We start from the raw sequence: 7,130 nt of genomic DNA on the forward strand, positions 1-7,130 counted from the left end.
GGAAAGAGAGGAAGGTGGATGTGGAAGAAACCAGGAATATAGAAACTTGACTACTTACTCTGTGCAAAGTCCACACAAACCAGGTTTGATTATCTTAAAAAGAAGGATAAATCTAAGATTGGTCAATACCTACATTCAAAGCAATAGAATCTGAAAGTGAGATATGGCAATCAAGATCTCCAAGCAGTTGTTAAACTGAAAATGCATTCTGCCCCAATTGTTATAAATTACAAATATATCTTTAATTCTTGTTTACCTTGTACCCACATCTTTTATAATATGACTTTACAACTTTTCTCATTCAACAAGTGGAGTCTGCTGTTCCACCCCTTGTATCTGGATTGGTTCTGTCACTTGCTTTGGCTGATGCAATGCACATTTCCATGCTCTCTCCCAGACCTCTGCCAATGTGATATGTGCATTCCTAGGTGAATCTGCTCAAGTGTGAGAAATAATGGAGGAAAACTTAGTTATTCAGGCAACTCCAGAAACAGAGCCACTAGTTAAACACAACTAAGGGAGCCAGCAGAGACCAGAACAACTGATCAACTAAGCCTAGTCTCAATTATAGACTGTGGAGTCATAAATTAAATAAAGAGGTGTTGTTTTAAGTCATAAATTTTGTAATCATTTGTAACAAAGCAACAGATAACAGATCCAAAGACACTAAGATTACTGACAAATAAACTTGAGGTCAAAGTGAAACTCATTTTAGCAGGGGTACTATAAAGCAAATCAGGACACACAGTCATATAAATTCAAAAACCATGGACAAGGTAAAGCAAACTCTTGAGACTCTATAACTGCAGTAACTGGAGTTGAACTTAACTTTTGAATTTGTTAGCCATCCTGCTTAATTTAGTGTCATCTACAAATAGTATAATTTTCTCCAGTGTTTCTCAAAGAGAAGAGAGCTGCTCTTTGTATGTTGTAATAGACAATTCTTTGTTAATAGAACTGGAGATTAGGATGTTGGTGTCTCAGGTCCCAAAATATTAAATGCAGTAGTACTTTCCTGGCATCTCTGATAACTCAGATATTTGGAATTTCCTTAAGATAACGTAATGCCCCAATAAAGAAATTAAATGTTAATTCATTATTCTTGATCAAAACCGTGTGCTTGTTTACCTATTTTGACTTTAAAAGGTGAAAACCTATTCTTTGGATTATAGATATGATCAATTGAGAAGCAGAAACTGTGTGGTCAGTTGCTCTTTCTGAATATGCAGCACCTAGCAGAGTTCCTGGCACATACTAGGCATTGAATAAATACTTTTTGATGAACTGACTGATCGATGAGGAAACTGCTCATGTAATAGCTTGATTACCTATTTTGACTTTAAAAGGTGAAAACCTATTCTTTGGATTATAGATATGATCAATTGAGAAGCAGAAACTGTGTGGTCAGTTGCTCTTTCTGAATATGCAGCACCTAGCAGAGTTCCTGGCACATACTAGGCATTGAATAAATACTTTTTGATGAACTGACTGATCGATGAGGAAACTGCTCATGTAACGAAGCATTCATTCAAATCTATTTCAAATACTTCTTATAGTATTGTCTTGAAGAGGCCAAGAAGATTGTCTTGGCCACCAATGTGAACTCATTTAACTCATTTAAAGTGAATTCTTTACTATCTGAACAAGGAGTTGAAATTGATTATTATGAGTTCTAAGCCTAAACATGTATTATCTCATTTAATCCTTCTAAAAACCAATGGTATAGAAGTATTTTTATGCCCACAATATGACCAAGAAAGAAAAAAAAATGGAGAAAAGGGAGATAACAGGCCTTGAAGAAATACTACCTTAAGTGAAGTTGATCAACACACATATTTTTCTTTTTAGTTAATTCATATAATTCTCTCCACTGCCCCTAAATCAAATTTTTACCTGATAATATAAAATGAGAAAACATTTTAAAATGGGTGTTTTAGAGATTCATATTTTGAAGTCCTGCTTTCAGAGAATTTATCTTCAGGAAATTTATTTTCAAAGAGTTTATGCGGAAGATTCAAATCATATTTCATAACTAAAAAAGTAAGTAATACAAATTCAAATAGGAAAAAAAATGTTTCAAATATTTTACACAATGGATTTGCAGTCCTTTCAAATAAGATGTTTAGGAAAAACCCATCTGAGGTTGATATTTGAACAGGAATTTGAATTACATGAAGTCACTAACAACAAAGAGAGGTGAATAGGCAGTAGAAAACCTACGTAAAGTAGTCAGCTCAGTGCTGAGTACTTAGTAAGTACTCCACCAATGTGTAGGTTTAATTAACACATTCATTGTGTTTTTAAATTACCATCTCAAATATATCAACCATCTGTACTCAAAATTCAAAATTAATATATAGTTAAAAACCTATTGTTATGCTGCACATCTTCAAAAATAACAAAACATTTTCAAACGTATAATTAAATTTGATTAAATAGATTTTATTATTTATTGATAAAACAATTGAGATTTCTCATTCAGTTATCTCAAGTTAGGAAGCCAATTTAGTTTCTAGTGTATAGACTCAATCAAATAAAATTGAGGAAGACAATGATAAAGAATAAAGGATCCAAATTCACAATTTGGCTGGATTTGGAAGAGACACAAATGAAAACCAACAATTAGAGTATAATAAATGTCTCTTCAAAAAGAGAGATCTGGTTCTCTTGGAACCAAGAAGAAGGGCATTTTAAACAGAATTAAGGTCAGTAATGACTTCCTGCTCAATGGGAAGGCTGAGCTGACCATGTGAATTCTTTTTTTTTCCTAATGTGAAATTCACATGACATAAAATTAACCATTTAAAGTATAAAATTTGGTGACATTTAGTACATTCATGATATGGTACAACAATCACAACTACTGAGTTTCTAAATAATTTCCCCATTCCCAAAGGAAACCTATTAGGCAGATACTTTCTATCCCTTCTATACCCTTAACCCTTGATAACCACTAAGCTGCTATCTATCTTTCTGGATTTACCTATTCTAGATATTGTGTATAAAAGGAATAATATAATTGATGACTTTTTGTCTGGCTTTTTTCATTTACTTTTGAAATTCATTCATATGGTAGCATACATGAATATGTTGTTCCTTTTCATAACTGAGTAATATTCCATTGTATAGATATACCACCTTTCATTTATCCAGTCATCTGTTTGATCAAACAGATGACTGGATAAACAATCCATTTGGGTTGTTTCAATACTTTGGCTATTGTGAATAGCACTGGTATAAACCTTCACATATCATTATTTGTTTAAATACCTATGTTTCAATTCTTTGAAGTATATACCTAGGAGTGGAATTGTTGTGTTATATTGTAATTCTACATTCTAGATGAATTCCTGATGTAAGTGTTCATCAGGTAAAGAAAATACAGAAAAGGCATTGATGAATATGAAAAGACACGACAAAATTCTTGGAGATAGGTATGATCTGATACAGTAACATCAAAGGGCGAACGTAGGAGAGATATGGGGAAGAATACTAGATAATTACACAGGAACTTGATCATGAAAGACCTTATGGGCTAAAGAGCTTAGAATTTACACTATGGTAGAGCTTTCATGATGAAGATTCTAACTTTCAGCCTCAGATCCACTTAGACCATGAGTTAACTCCAATAAAAGCAGGCAGCATATGTTAGCACATGGGTGTCTACGTTTATTTAGGTGTCTAAGCCTAAATGTCAAAAAGATACTCAATGATGACCTGTAGTGGAGATAAAATGGCAACCAGTATAAAGAGATAGATACATGATGAATTTTATAGATTAGCAAAGTCACCGTGGTAACAATACAGGTGATGAATTATATGGCAGCAATGGGTGTGAGGTTGCATCTGAAGGCAAAAGGAGAGTAAAATCATCAGCAAAATGTGCTGAGAGCTTCAATAAAGGCAGTGCTAGTGGCATTGCATGGAAGAACCATATTGTAAAGATTTTAAAGGATGGAAGATGATCTTTTGATTTAGATATGGCAAATGTATAGGACAACCTCTGTATAGCTTTTATCAAGCCTCAATTGTGTGAACCAACCTAAAGATTTTAGTCCATAAAAAAAAATTGTTTTGTTTATATAAAAAGCAAACAAAAAGCAAACAAATAAACGCTATTTTCATTATGTTTTTTTTTTATCTAGTTTTTAAACTTGGAAAACCCCTTACTTTAGGGGATGCCTACATTATTTCCTCTTAAAAACTACAAGTGAGTTGTTCCCAATGTGAGCATGTAAGTACAATGCTAAATATCATAGTCATGGTTCTTCGATATTATTCTGTGCTCATCAAAAAACTTAAGGTTTTAAGTTTATTGCTTACATAAATAGAGGAAGGTTAGGCAAACATTAGAGGCCAGAGAAATATTGAACATATAAAAAAGCAATATCTTTCAAATTAAGTGTGAGTCCACGGTTTAACCAGGGCTTCTTGACTTATGCACTATTAAAGTTTTGGAGCAGACGATTACTTGTTATGAGAGACGTACCTGCTATACATTGTGGGATCTTTATAAGTATCCCTGGCCTCTACCCACTAGAAGCCCTCTCAAGTTGTGACATGCAAAAATGTCTCAAATCAGTCTACAACCATGCCACTCTGAACACGCCTGATCTCATCTGACCTTGGAAACAAAGCAGGGTCGGGCCTGGATAGTACTTGGATGGGGGACCACCTAGAAATACCAGGTACTGTAGGTTTTTTTTGTTTTTTTTTTTAAGTCTTAGATATTGCCAAATGTTCCATGGGATGTAATGTCATCCTGAGTTGAGAATCTCTAATCAATCTCAAGTGCTTAAAATGTGAATTGTTTATTTAGGCAAAACTTTCTCCTTTATATACACAGTATTAATCAATTAATTTGCAAAATTTGTTCTGGTAATTTTCTCTGTGATTAAATGCATCACATTCATGACTTGATATTGTAACCATAGTCAGTATAAATTGTGACAATATTAAGTATCAAAAACATGTTCTATTCTTTCAAAAAACCATTCAACAAGTTGTTATTATTGATGGCTTGTTGCTTACATTGTATTGCTCTAAACTCTTTGGAGGATAGAAAATAAATTCTATTCATTCAAATAGTTAATAATGTCTTTGAATCGGGCAGTAATGGCTTCAAAATGTCTGTATAGGAATTATTCAGATGGTGATTTGCTGGTAGGTGGGAATCAGTTTACTGTAAAGTTAGTGGCATAGCAAGCAAACTATGTTGGTTTCCTTCTTAATTAGACTGAACATTTATTTGTAGCAGCTTGTGTGATAAAGCTGATGATATCCATGGGGGGGTGGTTAAAGCCCTCCCCCATTCTTCACCACCTCTATGTGACTACTGGAGTGGGGACAGTGTAGATTAAACACTAAAGCAGAATTTTAATGAATGTCAAAACGAGAGTGAAAAGCAAGGGCAGGTTTAATTAGAGAATATCCCTTAGAAATGTTGAGTCTGCAAAAATGTTATGGCTATTGATTAAAGTTTGTGGCAGAAAGTCCTAGTAAGTGACAGTATATGATTAAAAATAATTGGAATTATCTGTAAAATAACTCGAGATTAGCTTAACTAGGCTAATAGAACTTTTTGGCATGGTACCCTTTGACCAAACAGCTTGAATACTGAACTATACAGTTTATATTGAATTCTCATGTGAAATATATTTACATATACATGAAAGCCTACCTCTTTGTACTTTGACTATCATTCATTCAGTCAAAATAATTTAGCCACTCAAGGTAAAGATTAAATTCTATTCATTCTTTTAGCGGTATGTGCCAGATTCTATGCTAGATTCTTTGATTCAAAGGAAAATATAACATAATCCATAAAATGGAGAATCTTCCAATCCTGGGGAAGAGATAGGTATGTGTAAGTGTAAGGAGAGTGTTTAGATTATATTTAAGGAGATAAACACTAAGTTTTTCTGAAAAAGCTAAGAAAAGTTTTGTGAAAAGTTAAGACTTTAGTTGAGTCTTTAAAAATGAATAGAATTTCCCCATATAGAACAAGAAAGAAAAGACTTTAAATGGCATAAATACATATACATACATAGAGAGACAGGTGAGTATGCAATATGTTTCAAGAAGTTCAAGTTGCTTGGTATCATTGAAATGAAATACAGGGACTGGCAAAAGGTGAATATGGAAAAGCTAACTAAGCCAAATCATGATGGGCATCAGTTGTCAAGGTAAATATTCAAGGCTTTACCTTGGGGGCAATTGAGCACTGTTGAAACATAATCTTTGATATTTGTGTTTTAAAATGTTAGCCCTGATGTGAAGCATAAATTAGAAATGGGAAAAGATCAGATGCAAGTTGACCAACTAGGAATCTATTGTAAAAGCTCATTAGAGAAATGAAGAGGGCATGAACATAAGCAATAGCAGTTGGTATGGTGACATGGTCATGAATGGGTTTGGTGAATTAAGTGATCATCTAGAAATGATTAGGAAGATGATGGATATGTTATGCTACTATACGGGCATGCTAAATAGGACTGTGTTGGAAACTTTCTAACTGGTAACAAAACCTATTTCCTCCCTTCCTGAGCGTAGATCTAGACTAAGTTGTGTATCTTCCCTTTCAGTTTGTGGTGGCTGTGTGACTGAGTTCTAGCCAATGGGATATGAGGAACCATAATGCAAGTCACTTCCAGACTAAGCCCATGCGATCCTTCATGTTGTTTTCCTCCCATGATAAACACAGAAACGTACATGGTGACATTGGAAGCCATCTGTTAAAAGTGCACAAGAATACAAGATTGTCAGTGACTATGGCCCTGAAGTACTATGTGGAAAAGAACTGACCAAATCAGATACTTATTTTCTTTTTATCAGCAAAACATAAACTTTTGGGTTTGTTTATTTGAGCAGCTAGCAATACCTTAACTAATACGTGGCTTTATCTGAAGAAAATCCACCATCACATTATAATTTTTTTCTTTCATACTTATCATAGTATTTCTGTAGTTATAGGCACCTTCCTAGAGTATATAAACAGTATATAGCAGGTACATTTATATTATAGTTAACCCGATTTTTGTTTAAGAAAAAGCATCCAATATGGACTTTCTATGGCCATCATTTAGAAACTATGACAAAAAAAAAAAATTCAAGCTCACTGGTGTACAGCA

The 7,130-nt window shown here is 33.7% G+C and overlaps 1 pseudogene; it reads left to right on the forward strand.

The window, feature by feature from the left end:
- The first annotated feature begins 4,581 nt into the window (after positions 1-4,581).
- On the forward strand, positions 4,582-4,700 carry LOC112470690 (annotated as a pseudogene).
- The last annotated feature ends 2,430 nt before the right edge of the window (positions 4,701-7,130 follow it).

Source organism: Pteropus alecto, unplaced genomic scaffold (assembly GCF_000325575.1).
Source record: "Pteropus alecto unplaced genomic scaffold, ASM32557v1 scaffold3, whole genome shotgun sequence".
Classification (NCBI taxonomy): Eukaryota; Metazoa; Chordata; class Mammalia; order Chiroptera; family Pteropodidae; genus Pteropus; species Pteropus alecto.